Raw genomic sequence first — 22933 nt, 5'->3', positions numbered from 1 at the left:
CTAGTTTTCGCATGTTATTGTAAGTTACATTAGAGAAATAGATTATATTTTTTTAATATAATTTTCTTCTTGCAGTCTCTTCCTCCCTTGTTATCTGTTATCTTCCACATTATTAAAGTGTGCTTCAGAATGCTGCACTTAGCAAACTACAGAGGATATTAAACAGTAAAACTGATATGCATATGGCACAAATACACTAAATGTTAAATCTCATTCAAAGTGATAATTTAACCTTTTCTGAACACATAAACCATTTCCTCAGCAAATACAACCAAGAAAATTAATAGTAAACCTTTTGTACTATGAGTAATTATAACATAGTAATCTAATTTAATTGAATCTATTAACAGCACACAGACTGCAATTTTCTTGACCTCGGTGGGTCCGTGGCAGGCGACATCGGTGGTGGGTCCCGACTCAGTTGCTGACTCCATCCCACTGTCTGAAATGAATTTCCCTTGATTGGGCTTGAATTTCTCCAATTGGAGGAAATGGGTCTGGTGACGTCATTTGATCTCGTGACATCAACTGGTTTCCTTAAAGGGACCAAGGCCAAATTAATTTTGACATTTGTGCTGGCATTGAGGTGCTGGTAAACTGAGAATCATTGAACAAAGGTGCAGGGCTGCACCCAGGCTCGCCTATTACTCCCTCCATTAGCTTATGCCTTGAAGCAGATCCAAAACTGTACAAACTTTATGGACTTAAAAATAATTAAACTCACTATATTTTTATGTACAGATCATGAAAATACATACAAAATATTTCTCACTTTGATTGGGCTTGCATCCATAACCATCAAAGGAAGTAGCTTGGAACCCAGATAGGCTACTATTTGCCTCAAGCCAATGTTTCTGAAGTTTAACATCACCTTTAAACCAGTGTTGACCAGAGCATTAGCCACTAGCCGCGTGTGGTTAATTGAGAATCCAGAAAGTAAGCTGTGGGGAGGATACAAAAAGAGCCTGCAAAGGGATATAGAGAGTATATATAATATGTATATAGCTCCACCCAGTGGACTACTGTGGTAATGCAGCCTCTGCTGTTTACAACAATAAAGAGGGAACAGGTCACCTGACAGGTTCCTGAAGTTATCAGCCATCTTAGAGCCTGTGTGTTTGTGAGGTCATACAGAAGATCTCACATTGGCGATGAAGGATAGGATTTCTGAATAACCGAGCTGAAATTTTTGTTGGTGGATGATTCAGCCAACCGACAGAGAGACTTTGAGAGCATCTTTGTTTTGATTAACAGCTAAAAATTCAAGGTAAATTACAAGCACACTTGACTGAACTGTCAGAGTCCAGATGGCCGCACTTATGGGAATAATAGGGTGCTTGGGGGAGTTTCAATGCGACTGCGAGACTTTCGGAGCGTAGTGGAGCGGCTAGAAACGTTTTTCACCGCCAATAGTATAATCGAAGTCCCCAATGATGAAAACCGTAATCGTGTGGTTTTGGAAAGAAAGCAGGCTATTTTCTTAACTGAAGCAGGGCCCGAAGTGTATGAAACCCTAAAAAATGTGCTTGTGCCTGTCAAGCCGAAGGAAACATTACTTAAGCAGATTGCACTACAGTCCTGAGCCCCTGGAAATTGCTGAAAGTTATCGTTTCGGAATAAGAGATCAATTTATTGATGAAAATATCAGTGAGTACATCGTAGTATTAAATAAGCTATCTATTCACTGTCATTTCAGACACTTTCAGGACCGAGCATTGCTTGACCGTTTTGTTTGTGGGATGAAAAATAATGTGATCAGAAGACAACTCCTAACTTGACTTTTGATTTAGCTTGTCAGACAGCTATGTCAATGGACATGGCCGACCAATATTCCCGAGAATTTCGTACCATTTCCAGTCGTCAGGCAACCGAGGTGAATTGCATGCAAGTTAAAAGTAAAAGGTAGTTTTGTCCCAAGGTCTCAGCAACTGCCAATGGTAACAGAACATTGAAGTCATGGTATCGGTGCCTGGGACAACACATTGCTCAAAGTTGTCCATATGTGAAGGCAGAGTGTTTCTTCTGCAGGAAAACTGGGCATCTTGCGAAGCCATGCCAACTGAAGAGTAAACCAACTTTCAAGACTGTAAGTAGAAATCCCAGGGACTGCATAGTGTGGAAGAAAAGCAACAGGATGAAGAGATACACATCATCAGGAGCACAAGAGTATCTAACAGCGATTCAAAAAGTATCATCCATGTCGACGTTACAGGAACTATGGAAATCGACACTGGTGAATCCGTGAGCATAGTACCAGAATCATTATATCTTGACAAATTGCATGATTTCCCATTGGAGAAATCCAAGATCGAACTGTGAGGCTACTCAGGAGAGAACATTCCTGTGGTAGGTCGTATCACTGTATCAGTGAAATACAAGGATCAATTGCAGAGCTTACCTCTCTTGGTAGTGGCAAGAGACAAGTCTGCCTTACTGGGAAGAAATTGGTTGGGATCACTGAAGCTGGATTGGAGTGAGATTTCTCGTGTTGAAACGAGATTTGCATCGAAGGATGATGTCATCGAGAAGTATCCGAAGGTGTTCTGTGAAACAGGCAGTCCGATCTAAGGCTCAAGACAAGTGTCAAGGTACAGAAGGATGCTAGACAGTTTACTACAAGCCATTCCCATACCATATGCACTCAAGGAGAAAGTTGTGCAAGAATTCAAAAGACTAGAGACTGGGAACATTATCTCTAAGATAGAGCTATGTAATTGGGCTACACTCATTGTTGTTGTACCTAAGTCCGATGGTGAGGTACAGTTGTGTGGTGATTATAAAGTAACTGTAAATCCGGTTCTAGAAGGTAATCTCCCTAATACATTGTCAAATATATAAGATTTGTTCACAAAACTGACAGGTGGTCAGATCTTCTCAAAATTAGATCTCACAAATGCCTGCTTACAACTTGAACTAGATGAGGAGTCCAAGTCATGCTTGACTATAAATACTCATCTAGGCCTATATCAATTTAATAGGCTACCATATAATGGGGAACAAGGAAATGGCAGACCAACTGAACAAATACTTTGGTTCTGTCTTCACGAAGGCAGACACGAATAACCTCCTAAAAAAACTAGGGGACAGAGAGTCTAGCGAGAAGGGGGAACTGAGGGAAAACCTTATTATTCAGGAAATGGTGTTAGGGAAATTGAAGGGACTGAAGGCCGATAAATCCCCAGGGCCTGATAATCTGCATCCCAGAGTACTAGAAATAGTGGATGCATTGGTAGTCATTTTCCAACATTCTATACACTCTGGATCAGTTCCAATGGATTGGAGGGTAGCTAATGTAACCCCACTTTTTAAAAAAGGAGGGAGAGAGAGAAAACAGGGAATTATAGACCGGTTAGCCGGACATCGGTAGTGAGGAAAATGTTGGAATCAATTATTAAAGATATAATAGCAGCGCATTTGGAAAGCAGTGACAGGATAGGTCCAAGTCAGCATGGATTTATGAAAGGGAAATCATGCTCGACAAATCTTCTAGAATTTTTTGAGGATGTAACTAGTAGAGTGGATAAGGGAGAACCAGTGGATGTGGTGTATTTGGACTTTCAAAAGGCTTTTGACAAGGTCCCACACAAGAAATTAGTGTGCAAAATTAAGGCACATGGTATTGGGGGTAATGTATTGATGTGGATAGAGAACTGGTTGGCAGACAGGAAGCAAAGAGTGGGAATAAACAGGTCCTTTTCAGAATGGCAGGCAGTGACTCGTGGGGTGCCGCAGGGTTCAGTGCTGGGACCCAGCTATTTACAATATACATTAATGATTTAGACGAAGGAATTGAATGTAATATCTCCAAGTTTGCAGATGACACTAAGCTGGGTGACAGTGCAAGCTGTGAGGAGGCTGCTAGATGGCTGCAGGGGGACTTAGACAGGTTAGGTGAATGGGCAAATGCATGGCAGATGCAGTATAATGTGGATAAATGTGAGGTTATCCACCTTGGTTGCAAAAGCAGGAAGGCAGATTATTATCTGAATGGTGACAGATTAGTAAAAGGGGAGGTGCAATGAGTCCTGGGTGTCATGGTACATCAGTCATTGAAGGTAGGCATGCAGGTACAGCAGGCAGTAAAGAAGGCAAATGGCATCCTGGACTTCATAGCGAGGGGATTTGAGTATAGGAGCAGGGAGATCTAACTGCAGTTGTACAGGGCCTTGGTGAGACCACACCTTGAGTATTGTGTGCAGTTTTGGTCTCTTAATCTGAGGAAGGACATTCTTGCTATTGAGGGAGTGCAGCGAAGATTCACCAGAGTGATTCCCGGGATGGCAGGACTGACATATGAAGAAAGACTGGATCGACTAGGCTTATATTCACTGGAATTTAGAAGAATGAGAGGGGATCTCATAGAAACATATAAAATTCTGACGGGATTGGACAGGTTAGATGCAGGAAGAATGTTCCCAATGTTGGAGAAGTCCAGAACCAGGGGTCACAGTCTCAGGATAAAAGGTAAGCCATTTAGGACCGAGATGAGGAGAAACCTCTTCACTCAGAGAATTGTGAACTTGTGGAATTCTCTACCACAGAAAGTTGTTGAGGCCAGTTCGTTAGATATATTCAAAAGGGAGTTAGATGTGGCCCTTACGGTTAAAAGGATCAAGGGATATGGAGAGAAAGCAAGAATGGGGTACTGAAGTTGCATGATCAGCCATGATCATATTGAATGCTGGTGCAGGCTCAACGGGCAGAATGGCCTACACCTGCACCTACTTTCTATGTTTGTATGTTTCTATGTTTAACATTTGGAGTGTCTTCCGCCCCCACCATATTTGGAGTATCTTCCGCCCCCGCCATATTCCAAGGGTGATGAACCAGATTTTGCTAGCTATTGAAGGGGTAGCACGTTATTTAGATGACATACTAATTTCAGCCCCAAACAAGCAAATTCATAATAATATATTGAATGAAGTGCTCAAACGGCTAGAGAAGCACAGAGTACAAGTGACTGCTCGCAAGTATGAGTTATTTCAAAATTCAGTGGAGTACTTAGGGCATAGAGTAGACAAAGATGGTTTACATCCAACCAAGGGAAAGCTGGATGCAATCAGAAATGCACCTACTCCCAAGAATGTCACTGAACTTCGATCATTTTTGGGTCTTTTGAACTATTATGGGAAGTTCCTACCAAATTTGGCTACAGTGTTGCATCCACTGAATGAGCTGTTGAAAAAAAACAGGTCCCTCGTAAGTGGTCAGAAGAATGCGACGCAGCATTCAAGGAGTGTAAAAGCCAATTGGTAGAGAGTACCATGTTAGTTCACTATGACGTATCTAAGGAGATCAAACTAGCATGTGACGCCTCTCTGTATGGAGTTGGGGCAGTAATCTCTCATGTACGACATAGTGGGGAGGAGAGACCAATTGCTTTTGCTTCATGTACTCTCAGTGCCAGTGATGCGTAATTATGCGCAAATCGAAAGGGAAGCTTTGGCATTAATTTTTGGGGTCAAGAAGTTCCACAAATACTTGTATGTTCATAAGTTTACCATTGGTGTAGACCACAAGCCCCTGACAGCAATCCTCCATCCAAAATCCCCAGTTCCAAAATTAGCTGCAGCCCGAGTTCAGAGATTGGCTTTGATTTTGTCAGCATATACATATGATATTGATTACAGATGATCAGCTGATCACAGTAATGCTGATGCTATGTCTCGATTGCCTTTCCTATCACAAGTTACACCCAATCGGGAAGAAGTGTTCTATTTTCATACATTGATGAACTGCCAGTCACAGCTGGAAAGATTGATAGAGCAACCAAGCATGACCCAGTTATGTCAAAGGTGTATGATTGCATAGCTAATGGCTGGCCAAACCAGGTATCAGAGTAAGATTTCATCCATAACTTTGTTCGTAGGAATTAATTATCAGTGGATAAAGATTGCATCATTTGGGTTGCAAGAATAGTTATTCCAAATAAGTTCAGGTCTAAATTGTTGGGAGATCTTCATGAGCAGCACTTGGGAATGTGCTTGACCAAGAGTTTTGCATGCAGTTACTTATGGTGGCCAAGTTTAGATAAAGATTAGGGGCCGAAATTGGTGAAGGCCAAGGCCCGCCCAAGTGTTGCCCAAAGGACCGCCCTTGGCCGCCATGAGACTGGGTGGTACTTTGCCTGTAAGGTTCATCGAAAAGAGGTGGCAGTACTAGAAACTGAGAACATTATCTCAAAATAGATATAAGTAATTGGGCTACACCCATTGTTGTTATACCCAAGTTAGATAGTCATGCTGATGCTATATCCAGGTTGCCATCCCCAAGTTACACCCAAGAGGGAAGAAGTGTTCTATTTTTCATACATTGATGAACTGCCAGTCACAGCTGAAGAGATTGGTAGAGCAATCAAATGTGACCCAGTTCGGACAAAGGTGTATGATTGCATCGCAAATGGCTGGCCAAACCAGGTATGAGAGAAAGATATTCATCCATTCTTCATTCGTAGGAATAAATTATCAGTCGATAAAGGTTGTATCATGTGGGGTGCAAGAATAGTTATCCCAAATAAGTTCAGGTCTAAGTTGTTTGGAGATCGTCACGACCAGCACCTGGGAACGTGCTTGACCAAGAGTTTTGCATGCAGTTACTTATGGTGGCCAGGTCTAGATAAAGATATAGAGTACATCGTTAGTCAGTGTACTACATGTCAATCGGTGAGCAAGAAACCACCATCAGTGCCATTGCAGCAATGGAAATGGCTTTCCAGGGTGTGGGAAAGGTTACATATCAATTTTGCTGAGCTAGACAGACAGCAATTGCTCATTGTGATTGATAGCCATTCAAAGTGAGTAGAGGTGTTTCCAATGCAGAAAATAAAAAGTAAAATATTACACATTTTGCGTAGATTATTTTCTCCATATGGCCTCCCAGATGGTGCAACAGAACGCACAGTACAAATTATAAAATGTGCCCTCATCAAACAGATGTTGCATCCAAATCCAAAAAAACGACTGTTGTCATTGGATCACAAATTGGCTAATTTTCTAATTACGTATCGTAATACTCCTCATACAACTACTGGTAGAACACCAGCAAATTTGTTTCTCAAATGACAGCCACGAGCCAGATTCTCGTTGTTAAATCCAAACTTGGCACAGTGTGTGGAAGAGAAACAATCAAGACAGAAAGAGAATCGTGATAGAGGTAGAGTAAAAGAGCGAAGTGTGAAATTAAATCAGAAGGTGAGAGTGAAGAACCATCACCATAAATGGTTAAAGTGGTTACTAGGAAGAGTGGTGAAGATATATGGTCCTCGCATATTTGGTCAAGATATTTGATCATGGACAGGTTAGGTTTGTTCATATCGATCATATTTTACCTACAGATGTGGAATGATTCAATTATTTCTGACTCAGATAGTTTTGATACAAGTAGAGTACCAGTAGCATATTCTACATCAAATGTACTGGAAACAAGTCCAAGAGAAAGTCAGAATTTAAGTCTGAGTCCGAGTCAGGCAGACAAACAGCCTGAAGTTATAGAGAGTTCAAATGTAGATCAAGGGCAACAAAACTTTCCTTAGGGTCAGCCTAGAATGAGTCTAAGTTCGACACCATGTTTGGAAAGTTCTGTTTGAGGGCAAAGGTATCCTCTCTGAAACAGAAAACAAGTGGTTAAGCTTGACTTGTAAATATGGCAAAATGAGTCCATATCCTTTGTTATGTATAACCATGCAAGTTATGTAAGATGATTGTTGTTATAATTGCTTCTTCATTAAGGAGGGAGAAGTATTTTATATATATAGCTCTTCCTAGTGGACTACTGTGGTAATGCAGCCATTGCTGTTTACAACAATAAAGAGGGAACAGGTCACCTGACAGGTTCCTGAAGTTATCAGCTATTCTAGAGCCTATGTGTTTGTGAGGTCGTACAGAAGATATCACAGACAGGTTAAGTGAGTGGGCAATAAGGATGAAGTATACTGTGGGGAAATGTGAGGTTGTTCACTTTGGTAGGAAAAATAGAAAAATAGAATATTTTTAAAATGGTGAAAAACAATTAAATGTTGGTATTTAGGTGTCCTCGTACAGGTAACACAGAAAGTTAGCTTGCAGGATTATTTTTATTTGTTCTGAGATGTGGGCATTGCTGGCAAGGCCAGCATTTATTGCCCATCCATAATTGGCCTTGAGAAGGCAAGCAATTAGGAAGGCAAATTACATGTTGGCCTTTTTTTTTGCAGGGGTTGGAGTACAAGAGTATGGAAATCTTACTACAATTGTGCAGTGCTTTGGTGAGACCACACCTGGAGTACTGTACACGGTTTTGCTCTCCTTATCTGAGGAAGGATATACATGCCTTAGAAGCGGTGCAACGAAGGCTCACTAGATTGATCTCTGGGATGAGTGTGTTGTTCTATGACGAGAAATTGAGTAGATTTTTGTTTATTGTTCATTCCTGGGATGTGAGCGTCACTGGAAAAATCCAGCATTTATTGCTCATCCTTAATTGCCCTTGAGACTTTGGACTTGCCTTCTTGGACCACTGCAGTCCATGTAGTGAAGCTACTCTCATAGTTTGGGAGGGAGTTCGCAGATTTTGACCCAGCAACTTTGAAGGAATGCCGATATATTTCAAAGCCAGGATGGTGTGTAACTTGGAGGAGAACTTGCAGGTGCTGGTGTTCCCATGTACCTGCTGCCCTTGTTCTTCTAGGTGGTAGAGGCCGTGGGCTTTGGAGGTGTTGTTGAAGAAGCTTTGGCGAGTTACTGCAATGCATTTCATAGATGGTACACACTGCAGCCACGGTGCATCGCTGGTGGAGGGAATGATGTTAAAGGTAGTGGATAGGGTGCCAATTAAGCCGCTTCCTTGTCTAAGACGGTATCGAACTTCGAGTGTTATTGGAGCTGCACTCATCCAGTCGAATGGAGAGTAATCCATCACACTCTTGACTTGTGCCTTGTAGATGGTGGAAAGGCTTTGGGGAGTCAGGAGGTGAGACACTCACCACAGAATACCCAGCCTCTGACTTACTCTTGTAGCCACAGTATTTATTTGGCTGGTCCGATCAATGGTGACCCCCAGGATGTTGATGGTAGGGGATTTGGCGATGGTAATGCGATTGAATGTCAAGGTGCAGTGGTTAGACTCTTGCTTGTTGGAGATAGTCATTGCCTGGCACTTGTGTGGTGCGAATGTTACTTGCCACTTATCAGCCCAAGCCTGAATGACGTCCAAGTCTTGTTGCATGTGGGCACGGACTGCTTCATTGTCTGAGGAGTTGGAAATGGCACTGAACACTGTTTAATCAATGGACATCCCCACTTCTGACCTTATGGTAGAGGGTAACTCATTGATGAAGCAGATGAAGACACTGAGGACACTGCCCTAAGGAACTCCTGCAGTGATGTCCTGGGGCTGAGATGATAGTCCTCCAACAACCACAACTATCTTCCTTTGTGCTAGGTATGACTTCTGCCAGTGGAGAGTTTATCACTGATTCTCATTGATTTAAATTTTACTACGGCTCCTTGATGCCACACTCAGTCAAATGCTGCCTTGATGTCAAGAGCAGTCACTCTCACCTCACCTCTGGAATTCAGCTCTTTTGTCCATGTTTGGACCAAGGTTGTAATGAGGTCTGCAGCCACGTGGTCCTGGTGGAACCCAAACTGAGCATCGGTGAGCAATTGCCACTTGATAGTACTGTCGACGACACCTTCCATCATTTTGCTGATGATTGAGAGTAGACTGATGACATGGTAATTGGCTGGATTGGATTTATCCTGCTTTTTGTGGCCAGGAAATATCTGGACAGTTTTTCACATTGTTGGATAGATGCCAGTGTTGTAGCTGTACTGGAACAGCTTGGCTAGAAGCACAGCTAGTTCTGGAGCACAAGTCTTCATCACGACAGCTGGGATGTTGTCGGGGCCCATAGCCTTTGCTGTATCCTGGGCGCTCAGCCATTTCTTACTATCACGTGGAATGAAACAAATTGGTTGAAGACAGGCTTCTGTAATGATGGGGACCTCAGGAGGAGGCTGAGATGGATCATCCACTCAGCACTTCTGGCTGAAGATGGTTGCAAACACTTCAGCCTTGTCTTTCCCACTCGTGCTGGGCTCCGCCATCATTGAGGATGGGAATATTTATGGAGCTACCTCCTCCCATTAGTTGTTTAATTGTCCATCACCATTCACGACTGGATGTAGCTTTGATCTGATCTGTTGATTGTGGTATCTCTTAGCCCTGTCTATAGCATGCTGCTTCTGCTGTTTAGCATGCATGTAGTCCTGTGTTGCAGCTTTCCCAGGTTGGCACCTCATTTTTAGGTACACCATTCACGACTGGACGTGGCAGTACTGCAGAGTTGTACATTGTAGCATGTTGGTTGTGGGGTCACTTAGCTCAGTCTATAGCTTACTGTTTTCACCATTTAGCATCTTTAGGTACACCTGGTGCTGCACCTGCATGCTCTTCTGCACTCCTCATTGAACCAGGGTTAGTACCCTGGTTCATGGTAATGGTAGAGTAAAGAATATACTGGGCCATGAGGTTACAGATTGTGGTGGAATACAATTCTGCTGCTGCTGATGGCCCACAGAGCCTCATGAATGCCCAGTTTTGAGCTACGAGATCTGTTCTGAATCTATCCCATTTATCACGGTGATAGTGCCACACAACACGATGGAGGGTGCCCTCAGTGTAAAGACGGGACTTCATCTTCACCGTGCGGTGGTCACGGCTACCAATATGGACAGATGCACCTGCGACAGGTATATTGGTGAGGACGAGGTCAAGTAGGTTTTCTCACCACCTGCTGCAGGCACAGTCTGGCAGCTGTGTCTTTCAGGACTCGGCCAGCTCAGTCAATAGTGGTGCTACCGAGCTACTCTTGGTGATGGATATTGCAGTCCCCAACCCAGAGTACATTCTTGGTACCCTTGCTACCCTCAGTGCTTCTTCCAAGTGCTGTTCAACATGGAGGAGTAACTGATTCATCAGCTGAGGGAGAGCAGGAGGTGATAATCAGCAGGAGGGTTCCTTGCTCATGTTTGACCTGAAGCCATGAGACTTCATGGGGTCCGGAGTCAATGTTGAGGACTCCCAGGGTCACTCCCTTCCAACTATATACCACTGTCACACCACCTCTGGTGCATCTGTCGTGCCAGTGGGACAGGACATACCAAGGGATGCTGATAGAAACATAGAAACATAGAAAATAGGTGCAGGAGTAGGCCATTCGGCCCTTCTAGCCTGCACCGCCATTCAATGAGTTCATGGCTGAACGTGCAACTTCAGTACCCCATTCCTGTTTTCTCGCCATACCCCTTGATCCCCCTAGTAGTAAGGACTTCATCTCACTCCTTTTTGAATATATTTAGTGAATTCGCCTCAACAACTTTCTGTGGTAGAGAATTCCACAGGTTCACTACTCTCTGGGTGAAGAAGTTTCTCCTCATCTCAGTCCTAAATGGCTTACCCCTTATCCTTAGACTGTGTCTCCTGGATCTGGACTTCCCCAACATTGGGAACATTCTTCCTGCATTTAGCCTGTCTAACCTTGTCAGAATTTTAAAGGTTTCTATGAGGTCCCCTCTCATTCTTCTGAACTCCAGTGAATACAAGCCCAGTTGATCCAGTCTTTCTTGATAGGTCAGTCCCGCCATCCCGGGAATCAGTCTGGTGAATCTTCGCTGCACTCCCTCAATAGCAAGAATGTCCTTCCTCAGGTTAGGAGACCAAAACTGTACACAATACTCCAGGTGTGGCCTCACCAAGGCCCTGTACAACTGTAGCAACACCTCCCTGCCCCTGTACTCAAATCCCCTTGCTATGAAGGCCAACATGCCATTTGCTTTCTTAACCGCCTGCTGTACCTGCATGCCAACCTTCAATGACTGATGTACCATGACACCCAGGTCTCGTTGCACCTCCCCTTTTCCTAATCTGTCACCATTCAGATAATAGTCTGTCTCTCTGTTTTTACCACCAAAGTGGATAACCTCACATTTATCCACATTATACTTCATCTGCCATGCATTTGCCCACTCACCTAACCTATCCAAGTCACTCTGCAGCCTCATAGCATCCTCCTCGCAGCTCACATTGCCACCCAACTTAGTGCCATCCGCAAATTTGGAGATACTACATTTAATCCCCTCGTCTAAATCATTAATGTACAGTGTAAACAGCTGGGGCCCCAGCACAGAACCTTGCGGTACCCCACTAGTCACTGCCTGCCATTCTGAAAAGTTCCCATTTACTCCTACTCTTTGCTTTCTGTCTGACAACCAGTTCTCAATCCATGTCAGCACACTACCCCCAATCCCATGTGCTTTAACTTTGCACATTAATCTCTTGTGTGGGACCTTGTCGAAAGCCTTCTGAAAGTCCAAATATACCACATCAACTGGTTCTCTCTTGTCCACTCTACTTGAAACATCCTCAAAAAATTCCAGAAGATTTGTCAAGCATGATTTCCCTTTCACAAATCCATGCTGACTTGGACCTATCATGTCACCTCTTTCCAAATGCACTGCTATGACATCCTTAATAATTGATTCCATCATTTTACCCACTACCGAGGTCAGGCTGACCGGTCTATCATTCCCTGTTATCTCTCTCCCTCCTTTTTTAAAAAGTGGGGTTACATTGGCTACCCTCCACTCTATAGGAACTGATCCAGAGTCAATGGAATGTTGGAAAATGACTGTCAATGCATCCGCTATTTCCAAGGCCACCTCCTTAAGTACTCTGGGATGCAGTCCATCAGGACCTGGGGATTTATCGGCCTTCAATCCCATCAATTTCCCCAACACAATTTCCCGACCAATAAGGATTTGCCTCAGTTCCTCCGACCCCTTTTATATCCGGAAGGTTGTTTGTGTCCTCCTTCGTGAATACCAAACCAAAGTACTTGTTCAATTGGTCCGCCATTTCTTTGTTCCCCGTTATGACTTCCCCTGATTCTGACTGCAGGGGACCTATGTTTGTCTTTACTAACCTTTTTCTCTTTACATATCTATAGAAACTTTTGCAATCCATCTTAATGTTCCCTGAAAGCTTCTTCTCGTACTCCATTTTCCCTGCCCTAATCAAACCCTTTGTCCTCCTCTGCTGAGTTCTAAATTTCTCCCAGTCCCCGGGTTCACTGCTATTTCTGGCCAATTTGTATGCCACTTCCTTGGCTTTAATACTATCCCTGATTTCCCTTGATAACCACGATTGAGCCACCTTCCCTTTTTTATTTTTACGCCAGACAGGAATGTACCATTGTTGTAGTTCATCCATGCAGTCTCTAAATGTCTGCCATTGCCCATCCACAGTCAACCCCTTAAGTATCATTCGCCAATCTATCCTAGCTAATTCACGCCTGGAACCTTCAAAGTTAGCCTTCTTTAAGTTCTGGACCATGGTCTCTTAATTAACTGTTTCATTCTCCATCCTAATGCAGAATTCCACCATATTATGGTCACTCTTCCCCAAGGGGCCTCGCACAACGAGATTGCTAATTAATCCTCTCTCATTACACAACACCCAGTCTAAGATGGCCTCCCCCCTAGTTGGTTCCTCGACATATTGGTCTAGAAAACCATCCCTTATGCACTCCAGGAAATCCTCCTCCACCGTATTGCTTCCAGTTTGGTTAGCCCAATCTATGTGCATATTAAAGTCACCCATTATAACTGCTGCACCTTTATTGCATGCACCCCTAATTTCCTGTTTGATGCCCTCCCCAACATCACTATTACTGTTTGGAGGTCTGTACACAACTCACACTAACGTTTTTTGCCCTTTGGTGTTCTGCAGCTCTACCCATATAGATTCCACATCATCCAAGCTAATGTCCTTCCTAACTATTGCATTAATCTCCTCCTTAACCAGCAATACTACCCCCCACCTCTTTTTCCTTTTATTCTATCCTTCCTGAATGTTGAATACCCATGGATGTTGAGTTCCCTGATCATCCTGGAGCCACGTCTCCGTAATCCCAATCACATCATATCCGTTAACATCTATTTGCACAGTTAATTCATCCACCTTATTACGGATACTCCTTACATTAAGACACAATGCCTTCAGGCTTGTTTTTTTAACACCCTTTGTCCTTTTAGAATTTTGGTGTCCAGTGGCCCTTTTTGTTCTTTGCCTTGTGTTTCTCTGCCCTCCACTGGAGGAGGAGTCTGGTATGATTCTGTGAATATGATTATGTCAAGCTGTTGCTTGACTAGTTTGTGGGACAGTTCTCCCAATTTTGGCACAAGTCCCCAGATGTTCGTGAGGATCGACTGGGCTGGGTGTGCTGATGTTGTGTCCGAAGCCAGTACCGAGGTCAATGTTGGGTGGCCCGTCCAGTTTTATTTTTGTTTTTCACAGCGGTTTTGTACAACTGAGAGGCATGCTAGGCCATTTTGATGATCTTTTATGTGTCTTGCTCCTTCCAGGCTGGAGATGGAGATATTTGCAACACCTCACAGTTTGGTATCCCTTGTTGCGTAATGGATGTCACTGAGGCCCTCTGTTCAAAGAGGACTGACTACATTTCATTCTTTTTTGCCAGAGACAAGCAGGCAGAGCAAGCACGCAGCTTCACTTGGATTACAGTCTTTCCCATGGTGCAGAGTGCCATTGACTCCATACACACCACTTTGTGTACACTGCATGTCAACTCTGCCATATACCAGAACCGAAAGGGATTCCACTCCCTCAACGTCCAGCTGGTGTGCAACCATAGGCAGCAAATCATGCAGGTCTATGCTCGGTATCCTGGCAGCAGTCATAATGCCTTCATTCTGTGACAATCTGCTGTGCCAGCTGCACTTCAGCCACCACAGCAAACCAAAGGGTGGATATTGGGCAACAAGGCCTTCCTGCTTACAACATAGCTCTTGACTCCGGTGCGCAACCCACACACATGTGGGCAGCATGCATAAAATGAAAGCCATGCTAGAGTAGACCATTGGCAGGCTAAAGCAACGCTTCTGCTGCCTGGACTGCTCTGGAGGAGCCCTGCTGTACTTGGTGTCAAGTGCAGTTGTCAAGATTCATGGTGGTCTGCTGCATGTTGATTAACCTCACCATTATGAGCGGACAGTGCTTGCCACCAGCTATGAGCTGAGGCTCAGGAGCATGAAGAGGTGCAGGAGGAGGAGAAGAAAGAGGAAGAGGAGGGGGAAGGGAGGAAGCAACATAGACAACCCTGTTCTACCCGGGCTGACCGTGAAAAACTCATCCAAGAGTGATACTAGTAACCGCAACCCCAATTCCCCATTCACCAACCGTCCCACAGCTTACTTTCTCTCTGTCACTGACCATCACAATGTCCGCTTGGCCATAATGCAAAAATAAAAGCCACCACAAAACAAACATTCCAGACCAAATTTATAAATGAAATCATGTCATATTGCATACAAAAGTGAACTAATCACCCTTGTGCATTCCCTTAGTGCCGGTCTTCAGTGTGCCTTTGCCTGGCCTGGTGTTCCTACACCCACTGGCTGCAACATGGCTGGTGGAAGGCTGCTGACTTTCAGTGGAGGAGAATACAGATGTCCTTGGAGGATGACTTTGAGCAGATCTGGGCCTAGTCAGCCCAGCTATGGACTGCACCATCTCAGCATGGGCAGCAGCAGTTTGAGCTGACTGGCAGGCAGGCAACAGCAAGGGCACTGGAGGAGTGGCAGTGGTAGGAGAACGAATGCTATCTTTGAGAGTATTCAGCAGGTGCATGCTCCATGGAGCCACTGCCCCTCCCCTGGGGCGACACCTCAGCAATCTTAGTAATCTATTGGAGGGAAGATTGCTGGACTGCTGTGACACCCTGTCAGCCCCTTTGCACACTAATCCACAGCCATGTTGGCAGCAGTGTGAGCTTGTATGGCAGCAAGCTGACCTGCAGCACTCAGACGTTCTGTTTATGCTGCAATGGAAGCTACGACATTGGCAATAAGATGCTGCATCATGGTTGGGTCCACAAGTGTGCAAATGGAGTTGGCCACCATTTCCATGCTGGAAAGGAAGAACTCCAAGTTCTGCGCAAAGCCCTGTGCCAAGATGGTGCTGGATTCCTCCATGTGCGTTGACATTGCACGCAGGCTTTCTGGCAGGCCTACCAATGCACCAAGCATTTGTTATGTGTACCCTTCTTTGCCTTCTTCTGTAGCCTTCCTCATCGAAGTCCTCATCCGAGTCCTCTGGAGCAGAACCCGTGTGCTGTCCTTGCCCCCTACCTAGCTGCAGTCCACTCGTGCCCGGTGTCTCACCAAATGCAGATCCTGCCTCAATGCTATCCTCTAAATTATGCACAGTATTTGAGCTGGTGGCTGCGAGTGTGAAATCGAGTGATGGTGCATCTTCATCTTCATCGCCTTCTTGCTGTTCCTTCACTGCCTGGCCGGGTTGTGCTTCTTGGATATCTGAAAAGAGAAAAGCACAAGGATAGGTTGTGATGAAGGGTGGGGGCGGGGATGGTGGGGGCGGAGGGCAAGTAAAAGATGCATGCTTACAGCATCTACAGCTTTTAAGTCTGATTGTGGGATGAGGAGGAAGTGGGATGCGACGAGGATTAGGTATGAGGATACCATCATCTTCAATTGATTCAGTTCCGCCGCTGGCCACGGACTCAGCAATTGCCGTTCCAATAAGGTCCAGCACCAGCTCCTCGATAGGGGTTAGAACATGTAGGCACACCTGCCCCCCAACGGGTAGCCCCTGATGCCCCCGGTTGTGCGCCACTTTGTCCTGCAAGAGAGCGGGAAATGTGTCAGTGAGTGTTGTGCAATCTGTTTGGGTGATGTGGCTGTTATGGTTGAATAGCTGGCAGTGTGTACAAGCTGTGAGATGTGAATGTGAGGCTTGCAGCAGTGCTAAATGTGTGAGGGTGAGGTGAAGCAAATGACTGTTAGGTTTCAGTTGTGATTGATCGAGAGTGATAGGGGTGTATTGAATTGAGTAGTGTCTGAAGCTAGTGGTGCAGTTGGTAGGATATGGCATTGAAGATGCATTTACTGAACTTGACCACTCGTGTGAGGTCATTGAACTTCTTGCAGCACTGCATCCAGGTCCCAGGGCTTGACTCCTAGCATTGACCTCCACTGCTATCTACTCCCACTATCTTTTCAGCGTGTGTTTGGATGGCCTCCTGCGGATACAGGACATCTCTCCAACTTGCCTGAAGGCTCTGTGCCTCAATGCGATGAGTATTCATAATAAGGTGGACGAATTAACTGCGCAGGCAGCTATTAACGAATATGATATAATTGGGATTACAGAGACATGGCTCCAGGGTGACCAAGACTGGGAACTCAACATCCAGGGGTATTCAACATTTAGGAAGGAGAGACAGAAAGGAAAAGGAGGTGGGGTAACGTTGCTGGTTAAAGAGGAAATTAACGCAATAGTAAGGAAGGACATTAGCTTGGATGATGTGGAATCTGTATGGGTAGAGCTGGAATACCAAAGGGCAGAAAACGATAGTGGGAGTTGTGTACACACCACCAAATAGTAGTAGTGAGGTTGGGGACAACATCAAACAAGAAATTAGGGATGCGTGCAATAAAGGTAAAGCAGTTATCATGGGCGACTTTAATCTACATGTAGATTGAGCTAACCAAACTGGTAGCAATGCAGTAGAGGAGGATTTCCTGGAGTGTATCAGGGATGGTTTTCCAGACCATTATGTTGAGGAACCAACTAGATGGCTGGCCATCCTAGACTGGGTGATGTGTAATGAGAAAGGACTAATTAGCAATCTTGTTGTACGAGGCCCCTTGGGGAAGAGTGACCATAATATGGTAGAATTCTTCATTAAGATGGAGAGTGACACAGTTAATTCAGAGACTAGGGTCCTGAACTTAAGGAAAGGTAACTTCAATGGTATGAGACGTGAATTGGCCAGAATAGACTGGCGAATGATACTTAAAGGGTTGACGGTGGATAGGCAATGGCAAACATTTAAAGATCACATGGATGAACTTCAACAATTGTATATCCCTGTCTGGAGTAAAAATAAAACGGAGAAGCTGGCTCAACTGTGGCTAACAAGGGAAATTAGGGATAGTATTAAATCCAAGGAAGAGGCATATAAATTGGCCAGAAAAAAGAGCAAACCAGAGGACTGGGAGAAATTTAGAATTCAGCAGAGGAGGACAAAGGGTTTAATTAGGAGGGGGAAAATAGATTATGAGAGGAAGCTTGCTGGGAACATAAAAATTGACTGCAAAAGCTTCTATAGATATGTGAAGAGAAAAAGATTAGTGAAGACAAACATAGGTTCCTTACAGTCAGAATCAGGTGAATTTATAATGGGGAACAAAGAAATGGCAGACAAGGTCCCGCAGAAGAGATTGGTGTGCAAAATCAAAGCACATGGTATTGAGGTTAATGTACTGACATGGATAGAGAACTGATTGGCAGACAGGAAGCAAAGAGTCAGGATAAACGGGTCCTTCTCAGAATGGCAGGCAGTGACTAGTGGGGTGCCGCAGGGCTCAGTGCTGGGACCCCAGCTATTTACAATATACATCAATGATTTAGATGAAGGAATTGAGTGTAAGATCTCCAAGTTTGCAGATGACACTAAGCTGGGTGGCAGTGTGAGCTGTGAGGAGGATGCTAAGAGGCTGCAGGGTGACTTGGACAGGTTAGGTGAGTGGGCAAATGCATGGCAGATGCAGTATAATGTGGATAAATGTGAGGTCATTCACTTTGGTAACAAAAACATGAAGGCAGAATATTATCTGAATGGCGGCAGATTAGGAAAAGGGGAGGTGCATCGAAACCTGGGTGTCATGGTACATCAGTCATTGAAAGCTGGCATGCAGGTATAACAGGCAGTGAAGAAGGCAAATGGCATGTTGGCCTTCATAGCTGGGGGATTTGAGTATGGGAGCAGGGAGGTCTTAATGCAGTTGCACAGAGCCTTGGTGAGGCCTCACCCAGAATATTGTGAACAGTTTTGATCTCCTAATCTGAGGAAGGACATTCTTGCTATTGAGGGAGTGCAGCGAAGGTTCACCAGACTGATTCCCGGGCTGGCAGGACTGGCATATGAGGAGAGACTGGATCGACTGGGCCTGTATTCACTGGAGTTTAGAAGAATGAGAGGGGATCTCATAGAAACATAAAATTCTGACGGGACTGGACAGATTAGATGCAGGAAGAATGTTCCCGATGTTGGGGAAGTCGAGAACCAGGGGTCACAGTCTAAGGATAAGGGGTAAGCCCTTTAGGACAGAGATGAGGGGAACTTCTTCACTCAGAGTTGTTAACCTGTGGAATTCTCTACCGCAGAGAGTTGTTGAGGCCAGTTCGTTAGATATATTCAAGAGGGAGTTAGATGTGGCCCTGACGGCTAAAGGGATCAAGCGTATGGAGAGAAAGCAGGAAAGGGGTACTGAGGTGAATGATCAGCCATGATCTTATTGAATGGTGGTCCAGGCTCGAAGTGCCGTACGGCCTGCTCCTGCACTTATTTTGTATGTTTCTATGTTTCCTCCTGCTCCACCAAGGCCTCCAGTGCAGTGTCTGAAAGCCTTCGAGCCCACACTCTCCCATATTGTGCCATTGCTCACTATTTCCCAGGTCAGATTCACTTCCCACATGACTCCCAACACCTGCTCCGGCCACAATGCACCTTCCCTTTAACAGGTGCAGGCTAGCATTAAGCAGTGCAAGCTAGCTTTAACTGGTGCTGCTAGCAAGTTATGATATTGGCCCCCTGCTGATGCGCCCAGCCAATGAAAAGTGTGGTTAGCACTGGCTGGATGCTGAAATCATGTTAATGAGCAGGCAGCACGAATTTGGCAAGCTGCCTGCATTACCCAGGAACGGGTAGAACGCATATCATGAGTCGCATGCCCATTTTTGGAGGCTATCTAATTTAGCCCCCTGTATTTGACATCACAGCCAAGGGGGTAAGTGATTTGCTGTTGATTGGTAAGTAGCTTTTCTTTTTTCTCTTCTATAACAGTGAGTAAACTTTAGCATTGTTGTTGCCAATTTAAGTTAATTTAAGTCATGACAGGAGAGCTTGGTCACGTATTATGCTCCTCCTGTACCATGTGGGAACTCAGGGACACTTCCGGTGTCCCTGATGACTACGTGTGCGGGAAGTGGATCCGCCTCCAGCTCCTGACAGACCGCATTGCGGAGTTGGAGCTGAGGGTGGATTCACTCTGGAGTATCCACGATGCTGAGAATGACGTGAGTAGCACGTGTAGCGAGTTGGTCTTACCGCAGGTGAAGGGTCCACAGCCAGCTAGGGAGTGGAAGACCAGCAGGAAGAGCAGTGCAAGGAAGGTAGTGCAGGGTCCCCTGCGGTCATCCCCCTGCAAAACAGATACACCGCTTTGGGTACTGTTGAGGAGGATGACTCATCAGGGGAGGGCAGCAGCAGCCACGTTCATGGCACCATGGCTGGCTCTGCAGCACAGAAGGGTGGGAAAAAGAGTGGGAGAGCTATAGTGATAGGGGACTCTATTGTAAGGGGAATAGATAGGAGTTTCTGCGGCCGCAACCAAGACTCCAGGATGGTATGTTGCCTCCCTGGTGCAAGGGTCAAGGATGTCTCAGAGCAGCTGCAGAGCATTCTGGAGAGGGAGGGTGAACAGCCAGTTGTCGTGGTACATTTGGTACCAACGATATAGGTAAGAAGCAGGAAGAGGTCCTACAAGCTGAATTTAGGGAGCTAGGAGTTAAATTAAAAAGTAGGACCTCAAAGGTAGTAATGTCTGGATTGCGACCAGTGCCACGTGCTAATCAGAGTAGAGGGAGCAGGATAGTTAGAATAAATACGTGGCTTGAGCAGTGGTGCAAGAGGGAGGGATTCAAATTTCTGGGACATTGGAACCAGTTCTGGGGGAAGTGGGACCTGTACAAAAGGGACGGTCTACACTTGGGCAGGACTGGAACTGATGTCCTAGGGGTAACATTTGCTAATGCAGTTTGGGAGTGTTTAAACTAATATGGCAGGGGGATGGGAACCTATGCAGCGAGATAGGGCGAAGTAATATGGAGTCAGAAACAGATGGTAGAAAGGTAAAAAGCAATAGTGGAAGGCCGAGTAAACAAAGGCAAGAAACAAAAAGGGCCACACTACATCATCATTCTAAAAGGACAAAGGGTGTTAAAAAAACAAGCCTGAAGGCTTTGTGTCTTAATGCAAGGAGTATCCGTAATAAGGTGGATGAATTAACTGTGCAAATAGATGTTAACGGATATGATGTGATTCGGATTACGGAGACGTGGCTCCAGGATGATCAGGGCTGGGAACTCAACATCCATGGGTATTCAACATTCAGGAAGGATAGAATAAAAGGAAAAGGAGGTGGGGTAGCATTGCTGGTTAAAGAGGAGATTAATGCAATAGTTAGGAAGGACATTAGCTTGGATGATGTGGAATCTATATGGGTAGAGCTGCAGAACACCAAAGGGCAAAAAAGGTTAGTGGGAGTTGTGTACAGACCTCCAAACAGTAGTAGTGATGTTGGGGAAGGCATCAAACAGGAAATTAGGGGTGCATGCAATAAAGGTGCAGCAGTTATAATGGGTGACTTTAATATGCATATAGATTGGGCTAACCAAACTGGAAGCAATACGGTGGAGGAGGATTTCCTGGAGTGCATAAGGGATGGTTTTCTAGACCAATATGTTGAGGAACCAACTATGGGGGAGGCCATCTTAGACTGGGTGCTGTGTAATGAGAGAGGATTAATTAGTAATCTCGTTGTGCGAGGCCCCTTGGGGCAGAGTGACAATAATATGGTGGAATTCTGCATTAGGATGGAGAATGAAACAGTTAATTCAGAGACCATGGTCCAGAACTTAAAGAAGGGTAACTTTGAAGGTATGAGGCGTGAATTGGCTAGGATAGATTGGCGAATGATACTTAAGGCGTTGACAGTGGATGGGCAATGGCAGACATTTAGAGACCGCATGGATGAACTACAACAATTATACATCCCTGTCTGGCGTAAAAATAAAAAAGGGAAGATGGCTCAACCGTGGCTATCAAGGGAAATCAGGGATAGTATTAAAGCCAAGGAAGTGGCATACAAATTGGTCAGAAATAGCAGTGAACCTGGGGACTGGGAGAAACTTAGAACTCAGCAGAGGAGGACAAAGGTTTTAATTAGGGCAGGGAAAATAGAGTACGAGAGGAAGCTTGCAGGGAACATTAAGACGGATTGCAAAAGTTTCTATAGATATGTAAAGAGAAAAAGTTTAGTAAAGACAAACGTAGGTCCCCTGCAGTCAGAATCAGGGGAAGTCATAAAGGGGAACAAAAAAATGGCAGACCAATTGAACAAGTACTTTGGTTCGGTATTCACTAAGGAGGACACAAACAACCTTCCGGATATAAAAGGGGTCAGAGGGTCTCGTAAGAGGGAGGAACGGAGGGAAATCCTTATTAGTCAGGAAATTGTGTTGGGGAAATTGATGGGATTGAAGGCCGATAATTCCCCAGGGCCTGATGGACTGCATCCCAGAGTACTTGAGGTGGCCTTGGAAATAGCGGATGCATTGACAGTCATTTTCCAACATTCCATAGACTCTGGATCAGTTCCTATAGAGTGGAGGGTAGCCAATGTAACCCCACTTTTAAAAAAAGGAGGGAGAGAGAAAACAGGGAATTATTGACCGGTCAGCCTGACATCAGTAGTGGGTAAAATGATGGAATCAATTATTAAGGATGTCATAGCAGCGCATTTGGAAAGAGGTGACATGATAGGTCCAAGTCAGCATGGATTTGTGAAAGGGAAATCATGCTTGACAAATCTTCTGGAATTTTTTGAGGATGTTTCCAGTAGAGTGGACAAGGGAGAACCAGTTGATGTGGTATATTTGGACTTTCAGAAGGCTTTTGACAAGGTCCCACACAAGAGATTAATGTGCAAAGTTAAAGCACATGGGATTGGGGGTAGTGTACTGACATGGATTGAGAACTGGTTGGCAGACAGAAAGCAAAGAGTAGGAG

The 22933-nt window shown here is 44.8% G+C and overlaps 1 long non-coding RNA gene across 1 annotated transcript in view; it reads right to left on the bottom strand.

Annotated features, from left to right (window-relative positions):
- Positions 1-384: 384 nt before the first annotated feature.
- LOC139233327 (uncharacterized) overlaps positions 385-22933 on the bottom strand; it is a 63058-nt gene continuing 40509 nt past the window's right edge. Inside the window, exon 5 of the long non-coding RNA XR_011588182.1 lies at positions 385-536. This is a non-coding gene — a long non-coding RNA (uncharacterized lncRNA). The remainder of the gene's footprint in view (positions 537-22933) is intronic.

This window comes from Pristiophorus japonicus, chromosome 2, assembly GCF_044704955.1.
Source record: "Pristiophorus japonicus isolate sPriJap1 chromosome 2, sPriJap1.hap1, whole genome shotgun sequence".
In the NCBI taxonomy this organism is placed as follows: Eukaryota; Metazoa; Chordata; class Chondrichthyes; family Pristiophoridae; genus Pristiophorus; species Pristiophorus japonicus.
Note: the sequence above shows the minus strand (reverse complement) of the source record. Positions and strands in the feature narration are given on the sequence as shown.